We start from the raw sequence: 22,819 nt of genomic DNA, 5'->3' as shown, positions 1-22,819 counted from the left end.
ATCTGCTTGCATATTTTGTTTATTACATCAGTGTCAGAAACACAGTGATTAGAGTTCCCTCTAGTAGTATTATTTCATGTTGTTCTTGGTTCAGGCAATTTCTTGTTCAACTTAGATCAATGTTCACGTGTCAGTCAGTCACCAGCAACTTTCACAAACAAGGACAAATCTATAGTGGCAGACTTCCACAGATTTTTTTTTTTTCTTTTTCTTTTTTTTTCTTTTTCTTTTTTTTTCTATACAGCATATGTGATTTAAAAAAAAGTTGTGTAAAGAAGACTACACTCAGATGCATGGAAATGCTGCATACTGATGTAATCTAAAATATTTAGAGTCAAATGTCAGTGACCCTGATAACGGTCTTTACTGATACTGATAATTATTTATTAAAGATTTTTAGTAGAATGGCTTTGAAGGCCCCAGATCTATTAGGCATGTCAGTTCCAAATTGCCAAGGCCATTTATTTGTGTATGGGTCTGGCCAGCCTTTTGCATTTCCCAGTTTGACAGCAGACTGGAAGTTAGGTTTTCATCCTGAAGCAAGCCTCTCTTTTTTTGTAGAGTCAGTAGTCTAGAGCAGTGAAAAAGGTAGTAACACTGAAAATTTGATGTGAAATCCAAGATAAAAATCTCTTCAGCAAAACAATTCAGATGCTACTGTGGGGTGTTATTATTATTTTTTTTATTCTTTCCCATAGTCTGAATGGGATACCAGTGCTGAGCAAGGGAACTAGATTGTGGGGTGTACCTGTGCTGTCAGGAAGCATGGTACTCTTCCCTGTACCCCTGAGACAATGGAAATTGGTAACGCTGTGGAATTTCTTGTTTAGAGCCAAAAGAGAACATGCATTGCTGGAAAGCTTTTGGCAGTTCGGTAAACACTGGCAAATAAAGCAAGGTCTGATGAGGTCCTGCAATATGTTTAATGACATTTAGAAGAACAGACCTATCAGACTGAAGGCAATTGATATATTTATGAAGAGTTGGCCATAGGTTTTTCCTTTCCTGTTTGAAAGCCTCAGAATATACTGGAAGTAAAACAAAGACATTGTCAGGGGAATACCAGATACTGAAAACTAGTGATTATCAGTTTGTGCTCAAGTTGTAGCTTCCTTTTCCATGTGCTGCACAATAGGAATGTGTGTATTTGTGTTATGTTTCCTTTTTTAACTGTCTGAGCTGTAGCCTGTAAATCAAATGAAGAGCGTGCTGTATTTCATGCTAGCCAAGGATGCTGAATTCTCAATTCTCCCTTCTGTGAACACCATTAAGTCTGGGCTCTGCCTGATATAGTAGTGCACAGTCTGCACTAGAAGACCAGCTAGTGACTTTGGTGGCATAAAGACCTTAGAGGAAAAAATACTTTCTGGTCAAAAATAACAAGAAGTCTTAAGAAAATAAGTTTTGTGCTTCACAGTAGTCATTGACAGCTTGTAAAATTTACAAACAGAACTTGTTTGCTAGAGTTGGTATGCAAATGCCCGTGCAGCTGCTTTGTGTGTAGCTAATCATGTTTGTTATTTCACATATCCATAGCCATGTCTCGAGAGTTTCTGTGGAAGGAAAAGCCAACTGTCTGTAAATTTATCATAAAAACTTGTCTGCTTGAAGTAAACTAGACTATTCTAGTACTGATTAACTTAAGAATCCCATATTTAAAGTCTCTAGTGCATTCCTGAGAAATTAAACTCCGATGTTTCAGTTTTTAGGAAATGCAAGACTCACTTCTTATTTGGAAATCTTTTTTTTAATTTTTATTTTAAAAAGTATTTTAAAATGTTAACATGTTCTTTGCTGAATCGTGGTAAAATGCTTTGCCACTTTAATGTCTTCTGGGACCTGATCTCATGAGAATATTTGACACTGATTATGGGCCTTGGATTTTCTAAAAGCTTTTATGTAAGGAACCAAGCCTCCTGCATTTAAAATAGCTGAAACATACTTTTTTTTTTTTCTTTTTTCTTTCTTTTTTTTTTTCATGAAAGAAAGACAATACATTTTTATAAAAGTCGACGCTTAATTTTAAATTAAGCTTTATTGAAATGAATTCTTTGAACTTAAGAAAAACTCCAGTGGGATGGTCCAGAAAGAACAAAATGGAACTACTGGCACATGTGCCAGTGTGGCTTTCAGACAACAGGCAATAATAATCAGGAATTTTCATTTCTGACAGCTGACTGTATCTCTGATAACATATTTTACTTATATATATATTACAGTTTCTACCCATGGGTGTTGACTTTCCTATGTCTACAGCTAGTGAGGCTATTTGTATTTTTAAAAGTTCTTGCCAGGTTATAATGAGCATTTTGAAAATTTTCACGTAAAATATATTTTAGCGGAAAGAAATGATGACAAAATAACTGCAAACTGGAAGTTTCTACATGACTTAAAACATTAAGTGGAGAAAAGCAGAAACTAATTACTGCCATGTAATAATTCCCATTCTAAAATATTGGTATGTTGGGGGAAGAGCACAAGGTAACTATGAGTGGAAAAAACACATGACAGGCTAAGGGTAGAGGAGCAAGCAAAGGTTGTGGTTTTTAAATTTATTTTAAATTTACTTCATTTCATTTTTTTATTCCCCTAACTTTATATTTTGGATGAAGTTAGGTACTTTGCAGGAAAATTGTGGTTTTTTTTTTTGTGGTTTGTATCTGGCCACTGACTTGGAATAAAATGCAGATGCAATAATGTTACTTTTACCACAAAATACTGTAGGACAAAAAATTTACTTTGTGCATTGAAATGTTTTTTGACTGGTCTTCAGGGACAGTGAACCTTCTGAAACATGGTGTAAATTTACACCAGTTTATGGGACTATAACAGACCTAAATGGATTTCTGTGTTTGTAACTGTCACTGTGAATGTATGCAAAAATGGCAAATGAATATTGGATGAATTCAATCACTAGGGTGTTCATGGAATATAAATGAGTGCAAAGATTGTAGCTATGGTGAAGTTTAGGCAAATACTAGAGAATATTTATGAAAAGCAATTTTTGAACTTGTGGTTTTGTATGTTCCCATAAAACCAGTTTCTCAATCATGCATATTTTTTACTTCATTACTGTATTGCACATGTGTTTTTTCTGTATAATTCAGCCTCACATAAGTTAATATAACGAAGTTACCAATGTACTAATACTAATATAACTAAAGTATATGCAATATAGGTAGAGTAGATGCAATATTCAGTATTAAAACTACTATTAAGATCATGGGATAATTCACATTGGAAGGACTCTCAGTCCAATCTCCAGTCCAAGCAGGGTCAGCTATGAGGTCAGCCTTTTATTACTAATGGAGCCATAGAAGCTCTTCTTATAGCCCTTGGTGTCTTTCTATGTCTCAACTCTGTTTCCTAACACTGTCTCAACATGCCTGAACAGCTTTAATAAATTAATACTTTGTATCTCAAGGAAAAAAAAAAAAAAAAAAAATTTAAATTGAAGTGTAAATTGCCAATAGAATTAATTGAGCAGTCTAAAACACTGGATATTAAAAAAAAAAAAAAAAAAAAGTTATGAACATCACAAAAAAGCAGTCTCCTCTCCCCTCCCCATTCCCTTTATAGTCCCCATTTTATATTTTCTGCACAAATCCTACAAATCCTGCAACATTCAGAGCTTTCTGACCCCGTTTCAGGAAAACATTAATTATTTTATGCATGTGAGTAGACCATAAAACTAGAGTAACATTTTTCCCCAAAATTGCTTAACTTATTTCCTTCAAAACTGTCTTACTTAATGACCAGTGTAACACCAGCTCATTTACAATGTGGCCTGTGCAGGCATCCCAAAGATTACTCCAACATCCTGCTGTGATTCTGAGCTGGGGCAGATATGTTTCATTTATCAGGCATAACCAAAGTTAACTCAGCAGATCTGAATGTCTAAATGGGTTGGCAAGAAAAAAAAAAAAAAAAGTTCCTAATTACAGACTGGTGCTCATTACATAGAGGGAATTGAAAGTCTGAGAAACCTATTTTGAGTTTGAAGGACAGAAAATTGGAGACATCTATCTTTTCTCCTGTAAGCTAAGGGAAGATGTTATTTATTTGAATCCTTAAATAGATATATGTATATAAAATAAAACTTTGATTATCTGATGATAAAGTAATATATCACTTTGCTAAAGATGTTTCAAATTTGCTTTTTAAATAAACTCTGTTCTTTAGCTTCTTTTGATGACCCTTGAATTGGTACCCATGTTGCAACAGCATATGTACATTTATATTGATAATGAGTTCTCACACTGATGGGACAGATGCTTGCTTTGTCCAGTGTCTCATTATGCATGTTCTTGCTACTGACAAGGTTACTTCAACTGTTCTGTAGAATTTTAACCTTTAGCTTCACTACTACTGTAATTTTTTGTTTCCAGCTCTTTCATATTGCATGAATTCAGTGCTAACTTTTTCAAGGGGATGAAAGTTGATAAATTTTGCTCCTATTTACATTTGCAAAATTCTGATAATCAAGCATATAAAGAAACCAAGTTCTGTCAAACACACCGTTTAATAAATACCCAGAGACTTTACACATTCTGGCATTTAACTGTAGCTGCATAGGAGAATTTACTGCAGTGATGGAGTATCAATTTTTGTTTAGTTTTCTGAAGTATCACTGTGCTGAGGAAGCACGTTATTCCTCCTTCATAGAAGTGCTTAAAACACTGAGTCTGCACACGTTTGAGACATGCTTTCCAGACGGGTGGCAGAATATTTTTCCATCTGTGATGTGAGTAACGTTTCCTTCCAGTAGATAGGATCTGTGCTAGAGCCCATTTATACAGCTCTGCATCTAACAAGTGGTTCTGAGCAAGTGGATCAGGCTCTCAACGGTGCAGTGCAGCTCTGCTTGTGCCTGGGGTTGAGAGGTTTGACTGAATACTTGTCCACCCACACCGCGGCAATAGCGTGTTATTTGGACTGTGGCCTGCTGGTACCATTTGTACTGGGAGAACTTGAAACAGATAAAAGACTTGGAGCATATTTCACCTCAGTATTTTACTTCTGGGGGTGCAGCCAGTGTTCTTCACTATAATCGGGATCTGACCCAGTGTCCTGTTTTCTTTTGAAGCATTGCTCACTTGTGATGTGTCACAGAAATCACGTAACAAAATAGCCCAGATCCCCAAGGTGGTGCTTGAACTGCTTTCACTCACCTGATTTTTTTTTTCACTCTTTGCTTAGCTGCCAATCCTTTGTTAAACTTTCTGGTTAGCAATTTTTCATTATTCTGTTTTCTCTGGCCTCCCTAAGATTTTCACAGAATACTGTGTGAATGTGAACGTTTGAATGATGAACAGCCCCAGCTCGACACATGCCATATACAAGCATGGAGCTCTAATGTTACTGTGAAGTTTCTTAGAAAAAGTGTTCAGTACAATGAATATTGATTTGTATTATTATGTTGCTAACACTTGTAGCTGCTTTCAATTTGTTTTCAGCTTTGGCTTCTTACAATAACTAACTAGCTGCTTTTTGAGGGGTTTAAGGATTTTCAATGTCTTTGACTTTACCATCGTGTTCCCTTTTACTTACATGTTGCATCAGTAACTTTCAGCTTGTGCTCCCACACCTGTCTGAGGCTATCATGGAGACTGGCCTTGGCTGTCAGGCCTGATGTAGTAGAAGCAACTAGCTTGCTCAGGAAGTGTTCCCACAGTTCCTGGACATGCAAGGATCCAGAGAAGAAATGCTTGAGTCACTGTGAACACTCAGAATAATTAGGATAGAGAGGGAAGGGGATGTTTGAAAGGGAAATATTGAATGTCATCTTGAAATCACATTAGATCTTTACACTTTGATAGGCAGTCAGGTAATTTTTCACTGACAGCAACATAAACATAATTCTTCCTAGATAGACTCAGCACCTAAATGCAGGACGAAGATGAGAACAGGCTGTTTCCTGACTAACTTTGTAGTGCCTCTTATTTGCTAGGCTTCTGGTCCTACCAGTAGCCAAGGAAGTTGAGCAGCTGGCCCATGAAGTGCTTTTGTTTGCTTTATGCTACAAAGTACCTTAACACAGAGGGTGTTGTCTGTCCAGTGTGTGATCTTTCAGTGCTGCATGGGTAACATGGGGAATGAAAGTCAGTCTCTGCTCTCTGCACCGTCAATTTTTTCCTATTCCTGTATGTTTCCCTTTTCCTACACCAAGACCTGAGTTTAGATCTTTGTGCTCATATTGTTTTTTCCTGAGATGTTTGTTTATACTTACATTGTCAGCAGTTCCACTTTGTCACTGTGATGCTCGATGTAGCAAGATGGCAGAAATCTGAAAATGCTGGCAGATAAAAAACTGTTCTATGTATATTCTGTGGTGATGTAGAGAATGGGAAACGATGATTATTTTTGACAGGGAAGGTTGAGCAGCACCACACTTTTGCATTATATTTTGCATTTGAAATGTTAATTTCAGGTTACTACTTTACTGAAAATGTAAAGGATATATGCAACTTAAATGTAGGTCATACTGCTACATTTGGAAACCTCTGCCCTAACAGCTGTCGATATGCCATGCATTCTCTCCAGGGGCAGCAAAGACAGGGTACACTTGACCTGATCCACATAGTTCACTGGATCTAACATCTATGTTTGTGATACCAGAGTTCAGGTGCTTCATTTCTTCCCTTTTATTTGTCACTTCAGTGCTGTCAAAAGAGGATAGCAATTGAGTGCAAAAGAAACCAATATTTTCATATTCCAATGAATTTTTGCAATTTTATCTGTCAGATGGTGATTTTTAGAGGGGAAGAAAAAGCTATTTAAGAGTCACTCAGCAGCTAAAAGGAAAACTTATTAAATATTTAATGTCTATGAACCACTCTGAGACTGACATAAACCTGTTCCTGCAGCTTTGGTTTAACATAATGGACTGTGAAAGGAGGCCAATGATTACTTCAGAGTCAAAGTCAAACCTAAATCAAGTATGTGAGCAAATGATGAAGGATTTTTGATGAAAAATAATGCTGACCAAAAAAAAAAAAAAAAAAAGAAAAAAAGGCACAGAAATATATGGAAATGAAATATGGCTGAAACTGGATAGGCTAGCTATTCCTGGCAGAAAAAGCTACTTGGTGGGACTACAGAAATTGGAACCCTACACTTTCTGACAAATCAATCAGTGAATTTCAGACAAGTGTGGAATTTAAAATTTGGGAAGACCTGTGGTATTTTGGTGGAATCTGAATGAATATAGTCCCTGAAAATCCTCTGCAAACAAACCTTATTCTGTAAGGAGGCAGGGGATGCATTCTTTCCCAATTTACTTCTAGACATCCACTGGCAATAAGTTCTTTCTAAGTGAATTTAATGTTGGGTTCCAGTCTGTGGGGAAGCAGAATGACACCGTTTGTTGTATGGCACCAGTCAAATGTCACTGAGCCGTATTGTGCAAGGTTGATCGTTTGGCTGCATTTTGCAACTACTGAAGCAAATGGAGCTTTGCAGATGCAGCTAGAGCAGGTGTAAATGTGGTGGCTTACATTCAGATGCTGTGTAGGCTGCTGAAATATGTCTAATGGGCTGAGAGAGCATTCCTAACCATCAGAAGTCATTCCAGTGGTGAGTCTCATGTCTAGATACCCAGTTACTCCATATACTTGCATTGATGGTTTCAGGTAAAACAGATATGTTTCTCTGACAGGCATATCAGGTGTCTGTTGGACACTTCTCTTGACTTTTTTTTTCCTTCCTTCTTTCCTTTTTTTCCGTACTTTCAGCTGTTTCTTCACCCTGTGCTGCCAGTGACACAAAGCTAAATAAAAAGCGCATCTTTCCTCAATCCGTTCATTTATGATACATGCAGGGCCTAATTTTCCTTATCTTCCTATTGGACTTTGCTGAAGTTCTGTCACCTTTAACATGAGGAAAACATGTATGCGGCATGGAAATTTTGAAGTCTGATTTCAATTTCAATACATTCTCTATTTTGTGATTGATTCTGATTGGATAATTCATGTTTCACAGTGACAGAAGATATTGTAGTTAAGTGGGATTAAAATAAAAATTGTTCTGAGATTTCAGCAGTTAACTTGTGTCTGTGGTAGTGGCACTGACAGCAGAATGTGTTCATGAATCATACCTCAGTTCCCCCAGATAGTGAAGGAGAACACTTCAACTGAACAATTACCTGCAGATAATAAAGCCTCAATTTCCTTTCAAACACTTAAATTTCATTTTGATTAAATAATTCCATGTCTCATATATTCACAAGTAGGTCACAGTTATGTAAACGCCCTTGATTAGAGCAGCATCCTGTGGAATTTATCTCTTTCGTGATTTTTAGCTTTCGTATATTCTGGCAATGTGAAGCTTGCTAACAGTCTACAAATGTAATCCCCAAACTGTTTCATACTGGATTTGGCATAAACTACTAGTTTTAGAGCTGTGCTTCAAGTTTACAAGCTGCTAATTGTTCCGGGGGGGCAGCTGTTGCAGAGCTGGATTATCAGTTATGATTTACTACTTGCATTGTGATAGCACATGGGAGCACCCTGTGCACAGAGCCAGAGAGCTCCCAGGGACCTTTCAACCAGGAGGCAACTGCCAGCCACGTTACCGAGGTGGGCACAGGGGAGCAACACAGATCAATGCAAAGGCACATTATGAAACCACACACCAATGCTGTAGAGACGGGAATGATCTGGATTAAATAAATCAGGTTTGAATTTGAACTGTTTTGCATAGTCTCAGCAAAGAACTGCAAGATGCTGCTGGGGCTCGGACTGCTGCCTGGGTAGCACTGCTGGTAGGATGCTTTTATTTTAAATTGTGCTCAGGGGTCTTAAGTACTCCTGAAATGCTTCCATTTGCAATAGCCAGCATTCCAAAGAAGGAGGTTTACTAAATCTAGGAACAATAGAAAAAATCTAGTAACAATAGAAAAGATTTTAATTGAATTTCTGAAATGTTAGGCCAGTATGCAAGTAATACTGCAGTTTAAAGAAATGAATAGAAATTATAACTTTTTTTTTTTTTTTTTTTTCTGGACAGTTGTAGTCTTTCTGAGTATATTTTATGTTTATACAGCATATTTATAAGTTGTGATGTACACAACCACATAAAGGTAGATTGCGAAGTCTTTGTTTAGGCACTGCTCACACAGGACTCCTACAGAAGTCTATGGGAGCTGTGTGTTCATAAAAGTAGAAGGCATACTGGTCTAATATGTCTACATTGATTTGTATTTCATTTTGCTTATTTCATACACCACATGTTGTCAATATACACTGAAAGCCAAGAAACACTCAGCTAGGTTTAAATTTGAACTTTTAGAAAATTGGAAATGTTTGTCAAAAAATACACTGGTAACCTGGGTTCTTCTGTGCTATTGTACAGTAGTAGCCCTCCTCATACAGGGTTCCTCTGGGCTATGAAGTACTGGAGCTATCCCACCTGTGCTTTCTTCCTCTTTCTGTGCTCTTTCAGGAATGGAAGGAGAAAAAGCAGCCCAGTATCACTTCAAAACATGTGGCCAAATAACTGGCTCTCATCATGAGGTTTCAAGGTAAGCCCCTTTCAAGCTTGTATCCCACTCCAGAACTATGAGAACAAGTTATAACACCAAGCTCTCCTGTGCTGTTAAGAAAGGAGTTATGATTGGCCAAAGTGCTCTATAATTTCAGTTGATGAGGAAAACCTGCATTTGGCATTTGAATACCGAGGGTACTCTCAGGCTGTATTGTGAGACCTGAGGACTTCTCCCAGGAGAGTCAAACTCTGTCTGTGTGTGTGTATGTGTGTATACATATGTATGTGTGCGTGTATATAGACTCTGTTTCCTATTAATGCCTGTATACGTTTATAACTTTCCTTTTATATGTTCAAACCTCTTGATTGGTACTAGAGCCATACTGCTAGGGAGTGTGATCGAAACTCCAATATCAATCAAAAGAAATGCTAGTCAGCTCCAGTATCATGACAAACTTTGTTTTAATTTATAGCAGAAAAGTGTGTATTACTGCTGTTGGGGGGGGTGAGGGTTGTTTGTACAAACACATTTTATGTGAGTGTTTTGCTCAGCTGAAGCAGGTAATAAATTTTTCAAACGATGTTTACGCAGATGGATGGAGATAGCTTTGCTGTGCAAAGCAAATGAGAAAACTTCTGGTTTTCTCTGTAGTAGCACTTGAGAGGCAGTAACAAAATTTAGCTTTCACTTCAGTGCAAAGTGAATGCACCTCAATGTCCTGTTTTTTGGGAAAAATTAATTTAAAGTTGAATTAACTCCTTGTGATTGGTTTATAGAAATATCTTGCAAACGGAGATAAGTAATTCAATTTCCATTAAAAACAAAACAAAACAAACAAAAAAAAAACAAACAAAAAACAACACACACTTAGGCAAAGCTAAGCTGCTTTGCATTCTACTTATAAAAGCAGTTGCAGAATTTATACCTTGGATGTTGCTCAGAGGAAAATAGTGCATTGTGTCTCACACTAAGGAACTTGCTTCTTCCTTTGTAGGAAATATAATGCTCTGCTTATGTGTGTGTATGCATGTCTCTGTTCTCTTGGATGTGTACAGAGGTAACAGAGTTGGGATTATGACTGCAACTGGTGTACATGATCTAAAATGGGCAAATTCTACTTGCTGCGTAGTTACAAAACAATATGAATTTCCTTTTCATTTTTATATCTGATTTTAGTATGTCTTAAATGTTAGTAGTCATGGGAGTTTACCTATTCAATGTGTGTATAGACAGGAGGTGCATTTTAGTACCTATTAACCTGGTAAAATGGGCTATTGTTCCAGGAATTACTTCATAACACTGTGAAGTTACATTTTCTGTGCTATAAAATATTTTTTTCTTAGTCTGAATTAGAAAATTACTCTAGTGGCAGATTAAACTATATAACACGACTAAAACAAATCTATATTAGCTATGAAAAATCACAAACCAGGAGCATATAACACACCTAGTTCTGTTCATTTGAAGGATTTTATTTTTTAAATCCCTTTATTTGTCTTGCACAGCTGAGCAGGAAAGGTGTGTTATCTCTTCCCTTTGCCATTTCGGAAGTTCCTGGATCTGAAAAATTCACAGACTGTTATGTAGTCCTCGACTGTTCCTGCTGGGAAGTGGGACAGCCCGTGTGCTTGTTCTCCTCCCTTATTATGCGCTAATAATAGGGCCCTCCTTTGCAAAGAGGCATCTGATAAATTCTATAGAACAATAAATTACCTTGTGTAGGTGACTGAATCACTTTCAAGAGCACAGAAGGTTAATTTCCCAGTAGTAAATAATAAAACAAAGTTTGCTTGACAAGGACAGATGGGAAGACATGCAAATAAGACTATGCAGTCAATTATACATTGCTTTTGATGAGCATCTGAACAATAGAAAAACAGAATAGGTCAGTGCCAGCTAAATGAGTTGGCTAGATTAAGAAAGGCATTTGTAAAGAGTTTTAGATGGGATTGCATCTATTAATGAACAACAGAAATTAGATTAATGGCTGAAATTGTTTTGTCTCTAGCAAGAAAACAAAGTTATTTGGAGAGTGAGGAAAACTGATGTCTCTATTAGGCATTGTTTGGTACCCAGGAATAAGCCCCACATGTTACTCAAGTCCTTTTCCTATGTGTGTCACATGAAGTCAGCGTATTGCAACAGTGTGGGAAGCTTCCACTTAAGAAAAGGTGAATTTAATTTCTTTTCTGAATTCCAAGCACATAAACCTCCCCAGCTAGATGTCACCCAGAGTCACCCTGTGTGCTGTGCACACTGTTGCTGGTTGTTTCTGGGATTCATAGAGGATGAAGGAGTGATGAGAAACAGTAGTAGATAGATCAAAAAAGTAATCAAGGTAGTCATTTTCTGAAGCTGAAACATTTCTTCTCTTGGTAATATTTTTTGAGTTTTAATATTAGATCCTATTGAAAGAATTCTGGGATGATGAAAATACACTTATAAAACAGTTTTGGTTATTTCTGACATAACTTTCCTTAGGGTAATATTTCTCCTTGTAAATAATTTATAGCTTTCAACCCAGCAAATGGGAGAGAAGTAAAATGTGTATTTCAAAATTGAGATTCATACTAGCAACTTGGTTAACAGTTATAAACTGTTTCTTGTTATATCAGACATATTTTTATCTCATAACTTTAGACCTCCCTGTATTGCTTGACATAAGCTGAGGCTCTGCTGAAACTAGGCAACTTCATTAACTTCAGTATGAGACTGCTAAATATTCTGCTAAGATCTTGCCTTTTTCCCTCTTAATATGAGGTGTGGTGGTCACTTGCCAAAAATGTGTATGGTAGCCATGCATTTTTTTCACAAGATAAAATTACCATGTTATCCACTGCAGGATGTTACGTGTTTGTCGCCTCTGCCTATTGCTCAATGTGCAAACTGTTGCAAATAAAAATCCATTTTTGCAATCAAACTGAAATTTATTGTTTATGCGATGTATTTAGCTGCAGGAAGCCTGTGTTTAAAATAATGCACTCAGTTATAACTGCTAGAAATGCTTTTTTCATCTCTATTAAACTTCTGGATTAGTTCATTAACATATTGTTAATTGTTTTGTGATTTAGTTTATTTCCATAGGAGTGGCATTTGTGAAGCAGAAACTGTTATTTGTATTTATTTGTTGTTCAAAAGGAAAATCTTCTGAAGTGACTGGAAGGGAGGGGAGTGTGGACTACTTGCATTGTAGCAGTAACTCTAAACAGTTTTGGAGTTCACTAATTAAAAATAAAGTTGATACAAGATTGTGCTTACAGGTAAACAGGGAAATGAATGATCTGATAGAATCAATTGCATAAATTGCATTCAGTTAGAAAGGAATTAGCTTTAGAGAACAACTAAAATGTCTACATTTGAGGGAGGAAAACCAGCTGTAATTTGACCTCAGCCATGTTTCTTTGAAAATTCTGAAACTCCAGGGCTTTTATGTAACATCAAGTTTAACTGTATAGCGCTTTCTGGAGTACTACATGATAACTCAATTGGGATTGAAAGCTGAACACAGGTATTTAACTGTATCTGCTTCCCAGCTATGTAGTTTTTATCCAGAAAGACTAATAAGGCCCTGACCACCACCCCTTTGTCCCAAATGTACAAAAAATCCTGGATGATACAGGAAAAATGTGAAAACCATAACTGGAGATATATTTCTCAGAATTCTGTACTGCTTGAACTGTAGCATCTGAAAGCTATTTAGGTCTTTTATACCTAATCAACAAAGTGCTGGTGCAAAAGATGCAAACCAATGCTGTATGCTACCCTCTGCTTGGACTTGAGCTGTTGAGCTTTGGTTAATTCAAATTCAGCTTTCACACATTAAAATAGAAGCTCTATGGAAATCTATCTGTGTGTGTGTTTGCATGCACAGACATTTTGATATTTGTACACTTTCTTTTTAGAGGAGCTTCAGCTTACAGCCAAAAATACACTCAAAGCTAATCTGTATCACAGTAGTTATTTATTTATTTATTATTTTTTTTGGCAGTGGCCTGTGAGTTAATAAAATGTTAGAATTATTTAAGTAAAATGATAACCATGCACCACATAAAATGACTTGGCTGCTGGAAACCAGATTACCTCATTGTTTTAAAACTGTGAGAAATTAATCTGACTATATCTAGAGGAGATATTTTAAATAGGGCTGATCTGGAAATGTAATTAGATATTGTGGTGTCTGGAGGAAGAGATACGGAATGATTCTTGGCTATTCTGCAAACTGATATGAAAATAAACTAGGATGAAAAGAAATATTTTTATAGTTCAGCACGACAGTGAGAATCCAAAAGATCCACTTCAGAACTTTTAAAACTTTTGTTTCAGAATTTTTCTACCTTTTTCCAGTAACTTGTTTTGCAAGTTTACTTTTAACTTTTTATTTTTTATTTTTTATTTTTTTATTTTTTGCAAGTTTACTTTTAATTTTCTTGTCAGTTGTGTGATAAAAACCACTGTGACTAATGGAGAAGAACAAACATAAATACAAAATGTAATAAAAATCAAAGTGGAATTAGAAAATAATAATAAAAAAATCTGCAAGGTAAAGTGATAGGACTTTAAAATAGAAAAACCAGTATATTTTAAAGAAAATGCTATACAAAATTAAAAAGTCAACACCTTAGTGTTGACGCGGTTGGACCCGATGATCTTTCGAGGTCCCTTCCAACCTCTACAGTTCTATGATTCTGTGATTCTTTGATTCTGTGATTCCTCATATAGCGCTCCATATTCCTCAAAAATCCTTTTAAGAAGAAACATTTTGTAGTCTTTAGCAAGTTTTAGCAAAAGTTCATAAATACTTATAGCTTAAGAGTATATGGGTTTCTTGTTAAGGTTTTACAGTTTTGAATATAAACTTTTCCATTTTCCAAATTATCATTAATTGCTTAGTAGCACTTAACAAATTAATTGTGTTGATCTTCCTGTTTGCTTCTTTGCTATCACCTTCTGTCAGCCCTCAAAACAAACATCTTTTCAGGAACGATGCTTTTTCTGTCATTGTGAGATAAGAGGTGGAGATGAGGATTTATAAATGCTTTTAAAAACCTTAAGAGTATATATTTTTTTCTCCTTAAAAGTGGTGATTTTTTGTATTGTTCTGAAACATCCCCAGAATATTTCCAATTTACGTCTGCTTAACAGGAGGCAGGGATAATCCACCATACCCTCATGAAGAGATGTAGCTGTTTCTCTATGTCCGGAGTTCTGGATTTGATTTCTAAGACACTTTGGTTGCCTATGTTTGCGTCAGGCTCTCTCTGGGTCTCCTAACAGTGAAATGTAGAGCTAGTGCTTTTTTAAAACGTCTTCCCCCTGTCCCCAGGCCAATGAGGGAAAACATGGGCTGCTTCTGGGTCCCCAGACTAAACATGTGAAAAGAGAAGGCTGTCATTGTGAGGGGATTCCCCTCGTGTGCCTGAAAATAAGACCAGGAGAGGCTTGGAAAGATTTGTTGACAGTTGTAGCTAAGAGCTGTTAAAAATACAAAGGGAGCAGGTTCTGAGTGAAGGGCATGCTGTGGCCTTTCCCTTCTTCATCTCTGCAGATGAGCGTGACGTGAAGGGGTTTACAGCCATTAGCTTTGATGGAACAGCTCCTTCTTGCTCAGTCCTGAAGGACAGCATGTAGGGGCAGAGCAGCTTTGTTCCTCATGCAGCTGAGCTCCATAACACTGTCCCGGTGGGCCCACCAAGGGCTTGTAACCTCTCTAACATGCTGTGCAAGGGCTCTGGAAAACTGCAGACAAGTTTCCACTGCCAACTGCAAACAGACGAGCAGAGCAAACAAGCCTTTGTGTCAGTGCCACTTGCCTTTGCTAGGTTCAGGGAGGAGCTTGTATGTAGAGATACAATGTGCTTTTCCTATTTCTGTGTAGAAAATACTCCCCTGTTGTGCAAAAGATTAGTTCAGCTGATACTGAAAATATACTTGAAGCATGTTTCCAGTATGTGGACTGAAATAAGGGGTGAGATTTCTGGGAACTTGTTTGCCAAATTGCTTTGCTCTGAGATTACATTATACTTTCTTTACCTAACCTTTGTTTTCTCTGAGACTGTATGGTAGTTCACCTAAGCTTTGTTTTTCAGAAGGAAAGGCTCTCCTTAGTTCTTTCTTGAATAGGTTACATGGCATCTTATTGGCTGGAATTTTATTCTGTGCTGTGATTAATGAGTAAAATATTAAATGCTCTTCCTATCAGAGTCCATCTAGTACCACTAAAGAAGTACAATTTTATGGACTCTGCTTTTCCCTGGATGGATAAGAAGAGACAAGTCTTTTGTGGATCCAATCAAATCCACAATTTATATTATTCTATTCTTCAGAAGATATTATTCTTCAGTCAGAATTGCCACAAATTGATGTGAACAGACAAACTTCAATGTTGATGTAAGGTTTAAGGCAATATTACTTTCTTTTGAATAATTTAATTTCCATGGTGTGATTCCAAGAACAGGAAACAATTCTGTTGTGTTGGTTTTGCCAAACCAGAGCTGTCTCCAAGCCTTATTGATGGAGGAGTGTGTGTTTTTTCTCAATGTCATCTTAGAACTCTATGCTGAAATCTGGAGATAAAATGTTTACTTACTGCTGTTTAAAAATCCCGATTTTTTTTTTTTTTTTTTTAAGATGAAGTAAGTGATTCCTTGCTTGGTATGTATTTCATGAGGATATTGCTATGTGGTCTCCTGATTACATTGGTAAACACAGATTTGCTTTTGCCTGATGTCAGTTTGGCATTTGTGCAAAAAGTGAATCTGAAAATCTGTCCAGCTTGTATGTTTGTTGTACATGAATGCTTATAAAGCATGTGTTTATCACATTGCATCTGGAGGCGGTTTCCTTTCCTTGTCCCAGTTGCAGCTCTCAGCAGCGCGTCACGGTGCTTCTGAAGGGCTGCAATTTTGGGAAAAGCCTCAGTCCTGTGTTAGCTTTTTTCTGTGGGATATAAGAGATGGAAACAATGAGAATGAGCCATCCTTCTTTGGTTAGTAAGTCTGTTTATCCAAAGAGCTAGTTAGCTCTCCTTGGATCGTTCTCAGGTCCTAGCCATAATTTTGACCCTGATGGGTTCTCGTGTAATTCTATATCTTTTTCACATCTCTGGCCTTCTACTGGTAACACAGATCCCAGATTACACACCATAAATAGACATCTGTTTGGAAATAACAGGAAAACACACATACAAATATGGAGAACTTGTAGCATTTTATTTATTTATTTATTTATTTATTATTTTTTTTTTTTATGGTAAACCCTCAGGCCCTACGTTGTTTGAAGTAATTTCTCAGAGACTGTTAGTTTAATTGTATCTAGGCAACATGCATCAAATTCATGCCTCAGCCTGTTAGTCATCTTCATATTGAACAGAGTAGATGGGTGCATGCAAAGAGCAGTTGGAAGGAAAAGAGGAAATATTAGGAAACTTAGCAGAAAAAAAATGTAATTTACTTAAGCCTTTGAAATAACCAGAGATCAGAGAACGTGACAGTAGCAGGGTGCATTAAAAAATAAATAAATAATAATAATAAAGTTTGAAGCTGTGGAAATACAACCTCACTCGAGCAACTTAGATGAATGGATTTCTGAAAAGCAAATAATGCAAAAAATTCAAGAAGGATTAAAAAATCATTCTAGCTTTGAAACATAACTAGTAGTCAAAAGTCAAGACCCAAGACACTTTTCTTTTTTCTATGCACAATTTTTCACCCGCAATGCATCTGCAAAAGCCAGCTTCGAGCACACTGCTGGAAGGGAATGTGCCTCCAGGTTCCCGTGTGCAGGAGCTAGGGCTAGTAGACACTGCTGGGGCTGTGGTGCCTGCTTGCCAGTGGCTCAGCGATCTTGCACCCTTACTTCTTTGTTTTCAGAAGTTCTCTCTCCACCTCTAATTTGGGAAAGGACACCTCCTGTAGTGCTAAGCACTGGCTGACATTTAAGTGCACACTGGTGTTTAAAGCTTCATTGCTCTGTGGCTCTGGATGGAAAAACCTCATGAAAGACATTTGTATAGTTAAATGTGAACTCTGTGTGTATAAAGCAAAATAAAGATAGCTGTGCTCTTAAGTCTGATAAGAAATTAACTGATTTCAGTGAGATTTGGAGAGGACATAAGAGAGGCCCAGAGATGGCAGATCCTTGGTAGAACACTCCTTTCTGGCTGCTGCTTCACAAGAGGTTTCTGCCCTCTGCTGTCTGTGCTTACTTGTTCCTGCTCTCCCTTTTGTAGGCCTCTTTTAACTAAGAGAAATCTTCTGATCCAGATTTCAGTAGGTCTACAAAGAAGCCCCACTGGCATTGTTGAGTGGGTGCTGAAAGAGCAAGCAGGCAGAGGGAGAGACACAGCACCTCTGGCACAGCACCCCTCATGCTGGCAGTGTAGCGGGAGAAAAAGTGATGGGAAGCTGCGTACTGTCAGTGCGTGGCATTAGCTGCTGTAGCGATGTTTAATGTAGCCTGCTACTCCAAAATGCTGGCATTTACTGCAGCTAGAGGATTCTGAGTAAAAATAAGTCAGCTAGAAAATATGAGGAACTTGACAAGAAACCTAAGATCTGTACTGGCTTCTGGGGATGCTCACTTGAACTTGAATATGAAGGAAGCAATTCCAGAATATCTGTTTTTTATTAACATCTGTTTGCTCATCTCAGTATGAAACATTTTCTTTTCAGAATGTGTGTTTGCATAAGGAGTCTATTCAGGATAGCAATCTCCCATCACATTTACACCAATCTTTAAAGTCATTTAACTTCCCTGTGCAAACATGACCGTAGAACATCAACTACAAGTGAGTAGCATTACTCTTTTTGCAAGGTACATGAAGTCCTTTGATACTCTGTTGAAAGCTTATAAGGTTATAGGGAATCAGAACTCTATCAGCTGTTCTTTGGCTCTGGCTCTAGCTCCAGGATAGCTTCCTGAATTAACTAGAAGTTTCCTGAACAGAGGGCTATAAAAGTATGAAGTATAACAACTATATGAGTTGTAAATGGGGTAAATTAAGTAGAAGGTGTATGTGGAGAAGAAAAATGTGATATCTAGGTGTAGAGAAAAAGTGAAATCTTTCCCAGGCAGAGTTGCTTTTCAGCATAGCAGTAAGATCATTGACGGATAGCTGAATGGGTTTTAGTGAGTGGAAGAATCAGAGGTGAATATATGAATAAGATTGGATGGCTTCAGGGCAGAGATCCTGTATGAAGTACAAGTCACATGGAATGAGTAGGGGTATTTTGTTTTCAGATTGCTGAATCTCAGAGACGTAGTTCTGGCTTAAAATAAACATCCATGAATAGCAAATATTGAAAGGAAATTCATATCTCGTATGACTAGGATTGTATTTAAATATAGCTTATAAAGTTGTAACCACATACGTTAGCTAAACATTGTAATTATTACATTTTAACTCAGAAATTAAGTGTTAACATTTGGACCTAGTAAGGTGCTTGTGTACAGTACTTTGTACACCTATATTTGAACACCTTTGCTAATGATGGTGTTGCACATTGTACTGACACCTGTAAAAGTATATAATCCTTATCTCAACTTCATTAACTATTTGTAATCTGTGAGTGAACCTATTTTTGATGGAAAGCAAGCTTCTGGCTTCACTAATCCTAAAATAAAGAAAGTTAATACGTGTTGTAGCTAGGGCTTTAGACAAACTTAAAGCCTGGTAACAGAGATTGTGTTATACCAAAGAGACAGGAGTGAGAATAGGTATAGGAATACTAGTAAATAAGATGGGGTAAGTATGGGAGAAGAAAAATCGTGAGGATAAGCAAAGTGCTGAAGAGTCAGGAAATGCTAGAATTCTCCTATGAATGCAGAGACTTAAGTGCTGCTGAGGAGCTAGAGAGGGATGTAAGGTGCATACAAATTTAGTAATTCGAGGATGTTTATTATGTTCACATGCAAATGAAACATCATTTGTTTAATCAGTTTTTGATGTCTGTGCTTCTGTGTATACTGTGTATTATAAGGTTCCTGTGTGGCCATAAATATATTTTATTTAGAACATTGGAGGTAGCTGTTATTAACTGAGTTACAGCCAACATCATTTATCTCTGGTATTCTACAAATACTTATTTATGGTTACAGTAAAACATTCTTGTGGAAGCATGGTTCTGCAAAGCCATGTAGAATGCATAGTATGGGGACTTCATATGCTAGAAAAAATCCACTGTGGTACACAAGCAAAATATGTTGAGTTGCTGAATAACCCTCTAAGTGTTAGCTCTTATAAATTAGCATATTCTGTCATTTCTTTTTCTTAGCATGTGGTCCACTCATGTCATGAAGAAAAGCTAATAAGAAAAATACCTTTGTGAGGAAACAACATAATTTGGAATGTAGTACTAAAGCTTTGCAGTTTTGAAGATTAGAGAGCTAAGGTTCTTCAGCAAGCCAATCACAGAGTTTTCTTCTAAGTAAAGAGTTTTACAGAGTTTTCTCCTAAGTTTTCTTTCTCCATTTTGTGACTTCCCATAGAGATTAATTCTGTTTCTGCAATTGAGGATGTAGTTCTTGGTATTCTGACATATGTGTACCTAGTCTTTGATAGTTTCAAGGCCCTAATGCGTTACTTATTCTGCACTTTGATTGCAGTTCCTTTTTTTTTTTTTTTTTTTTTTTCCCATATAGGTAATAATATCTGTATGAAATTTTCTCTCTTGTGCTTAAGGAGCATTTGAGCCTGCCCAAAAGGTCAGTTTTAGAATTTGTCTCCCTGTTGCAAGGACCTAAATGCAAAGATCCACCTGAACACTGAGAAGTGTATGCATGTTATAAAACGGGGGGAGGGGAAAGGCATTTCTTCATTTGTGGTAAAAATAATTGGAAGACTGTTAGTGGCAAAACTTTCCTTCTGATCTGAAAGGGGCTGATGTAGTCATTTGCACACACTGAAAGTTATCAGCCTGTGTTAGATAAAAATATTTTTGACCTAGAGTTGTTAAACTGTAAATCACCAGTGTCCCTGGGATTAGCAAAGGTATTAATGTTTAACCATGTAAAATTACAGTTAGGTTTTCCTTTTGTCTTCTAAGGTATAAATGAGTACAGTGACGTTGATGTGCTTTACAAGGAGCACATGTTGTATTACTCATTTTATTGACAAATAATTCTGTTCTCATTGGATTATTATAAAGTGTTTCAATCTGCGCCTTTAGCAGATTAGATGTCCCAGCATTGCTGTGAGGTTGTAAGCGAGACTGTGCCATTAATGATAATGCCCTTCAACTATATATTTATCCCAGATCCTTAAAACTGGGAATGGTGGAAAACTGTCAGATTTGTGTTTATAAAATCACACTGATTTCACTGCCAGTGAAACTGGAATCCTGAAGAACTTGAAACGTGTTTATTTTCTGTTCCGTGCAATATGGGAAAGCAAGAGAGAGGCAGTCTAGGAATAACACACAGAAAGTGTAAATCATTGATTTACACAGTGTGATTATAAATAAAAAACCATTAAAACAGAATTTGAGGTCAACAAGATACCTTCTGTAGCTTGCATGCTGCTTCCCTTAGGAGTCGAGGACTTTTTTTTTTTTTTTTTTTTTTAATATTGACCACTTTTAATTATTATTATTGCTATTTTAAAAACTGTACTAGCAGTGAGAAAAAAAAAATACACTTTCAGCACAAACTCAGTTCTTTTTTGAAAAGGTAAGTCTCCAAGAAGAAAAGAGCCTTTCCAGGTTGCTAGTGTATAGATATAGGATATGGATAATGTCTGGGTGGAAATGATTGTACATGTAAAACACAGCTGCCTGGTCACAGTATGACAATCAGGCTGCGTTGAACTGTACTACATTCTGCAATATTTTCCTTTCTATGTAGCCTTATGCAAACAGTTTTTTTCTGGTATCATTGGCTAGATTGCTGAAGATTTATCAGGTATATTTATGGGTGAGCTGGAGGTTAAACTACCCGAAGTACTGTGATTTAGTGTGAAAGACAGATAAAATGTTTAGCAGATATATTAATATAACTACAAAACCATAAAGCCAGAAGACCTCAAGTAGTCTGCCAAAATGCATGGATCCTAATGCTGGCCAGATTTTCCCATTCATATGAAAAGCCTGCTGGTTCTACACATCTGGAATACTTCAAAATTCTGACACTACACAACACCAAAGCACAATGAGGGGTTAATTGTTGTGTGGGTGCCTGCAGTAGCATTTCATTGGTACTTCAACTTTTACAGGAAATTTGGCTATTAAGTGATTTAGCTGTCACTTAAGTAAGTGGATAGACCATAGCCCACTACAGCTGCTTCACTGTGCTACAGTTGAAACCTTCCTAAGTAGGAGCCAGAAAACGTCTCTGCATCATCTGTTCTGCCAGTTTCACCCCAAGAGAAAACAACACTTGTTCTGATCAGAGCAGTTAATGCAGTGCACAGGAGACTTCCTAAGCACAGCTTCCTGCTGCTTACCCTCCTGGTAAGAACATTCTTTAGTCATTCCTCTTATCCATGTTTTGTAAAAATCACTGGGCCCATAAGAAACGTGTTCTTCTGTGACACTTTCTATACTGTGAAAGATCATTATCCGGCAAAACAAAATGGTAGCAAACAAGCAGTTGAAAAAGATGAACGAATGGCAGAAAAGTAGGCGGGAACTTCATCTTTTTGTTTTGTTATAACACTTGTTTTTCTTCAGCATAAATCAAGGCAGGATATTTATTCTACATCAGGTACTGTTCCTGCAGTACTCTGTTTAGTTCATCTAGATTGGATGAACCAGACTTTACCAAATACAATTAAATTTTAATTGGTTCATTTTTATGTATTATGCTCTCTCAGGCAGATTAAAAGACAAAATAATGAAAGCTCGGGTAGGTCCTCAGTTCAGCTGAGACAACACAGGAGGGAGAGAGAGACTTCCCATTAGAGACCATTGCTGATGAAGGGATTTTTTGGCCTGTGAGGTGGGACAGCATTTGTTAGTGACTTTTGCCACCAGGATCTTGCTGCTTCCTATCTTCTAGGCTATCATCTGCCTATGGTTGTTGGATTTGTACTTGCAAGTGTGTTAGGGAACACAGTGTGCTGCTCAGCAGGGGCTTGGTACACCTGGAGGACTCAGTTATTCAGCTATTCAGTTGTTACAGGTATTCAGGTATTGTAAAAATCTTTTCAGGTATCAGTTAATCTATTATTCAGGTATCAGGTAATCTATTCACGTATTGTAAAAATCTTTTGTCTTATAATGCAGACCAAGTGTATGTCGTAGAACTTGCAGGCTTCCTTTCTGTCCAGCAAGCTCCCAAGCATACACCTACCACTACCTCTCGTCTGTTTTTTTTTTTTTTTTTTTTTTTTTTTTTTTTTTT

The 22,819-nt window shown here is 37.0% G+C and overlaps 1 long non-coding RNA gene across 2 annotated transcripts in view; it reads left to right on the top strand.

The window, feature by feature from the left end:
- Positions 1-22,819, top strand: part of LOC118171794 — a 63,590-nt gene that overhangs the window by 22,467 nt on the left and 18,304 nt on the right. The window contains exon 3 of one of the 2 annotated variants that reach the window (XR_004753396.1): positions 699-1,372. The exons of the other annotated variant lie outside the window; for it this stretch is intronic. This is a non-coding gene — a long non-coding RNA (uncharacterized LOC118171794). Of the gene's footprint in view, positions 1-698; positions 1,373-22,819 lie in introns of those variants that run through there. 2 annotated transcript variants of the gene reach the window in all.

This window comes from Oxyura jamaicensis, chromosome 9 (genome assembly GCF_011077185.1).
Source record: "Oxyura jamaicensis isolate SHBP4307 breed ruddy duck chromosome 9, BPBGC_Ojam_1.0, whole genome shotgun sequence".
In the NCBI taxonomy this organism is placed as follows: Eukaryota; Metazoa; Chordata; class Aves; order Anseriformes; family Anatidae; genus Oxyura; species Oxyura jamaicensis.
The sequence above is the reverse complement of the archived record's forward strand: the minus strand, read 5'-3'. Positions and strand labels throughout refer to the sequence as shown.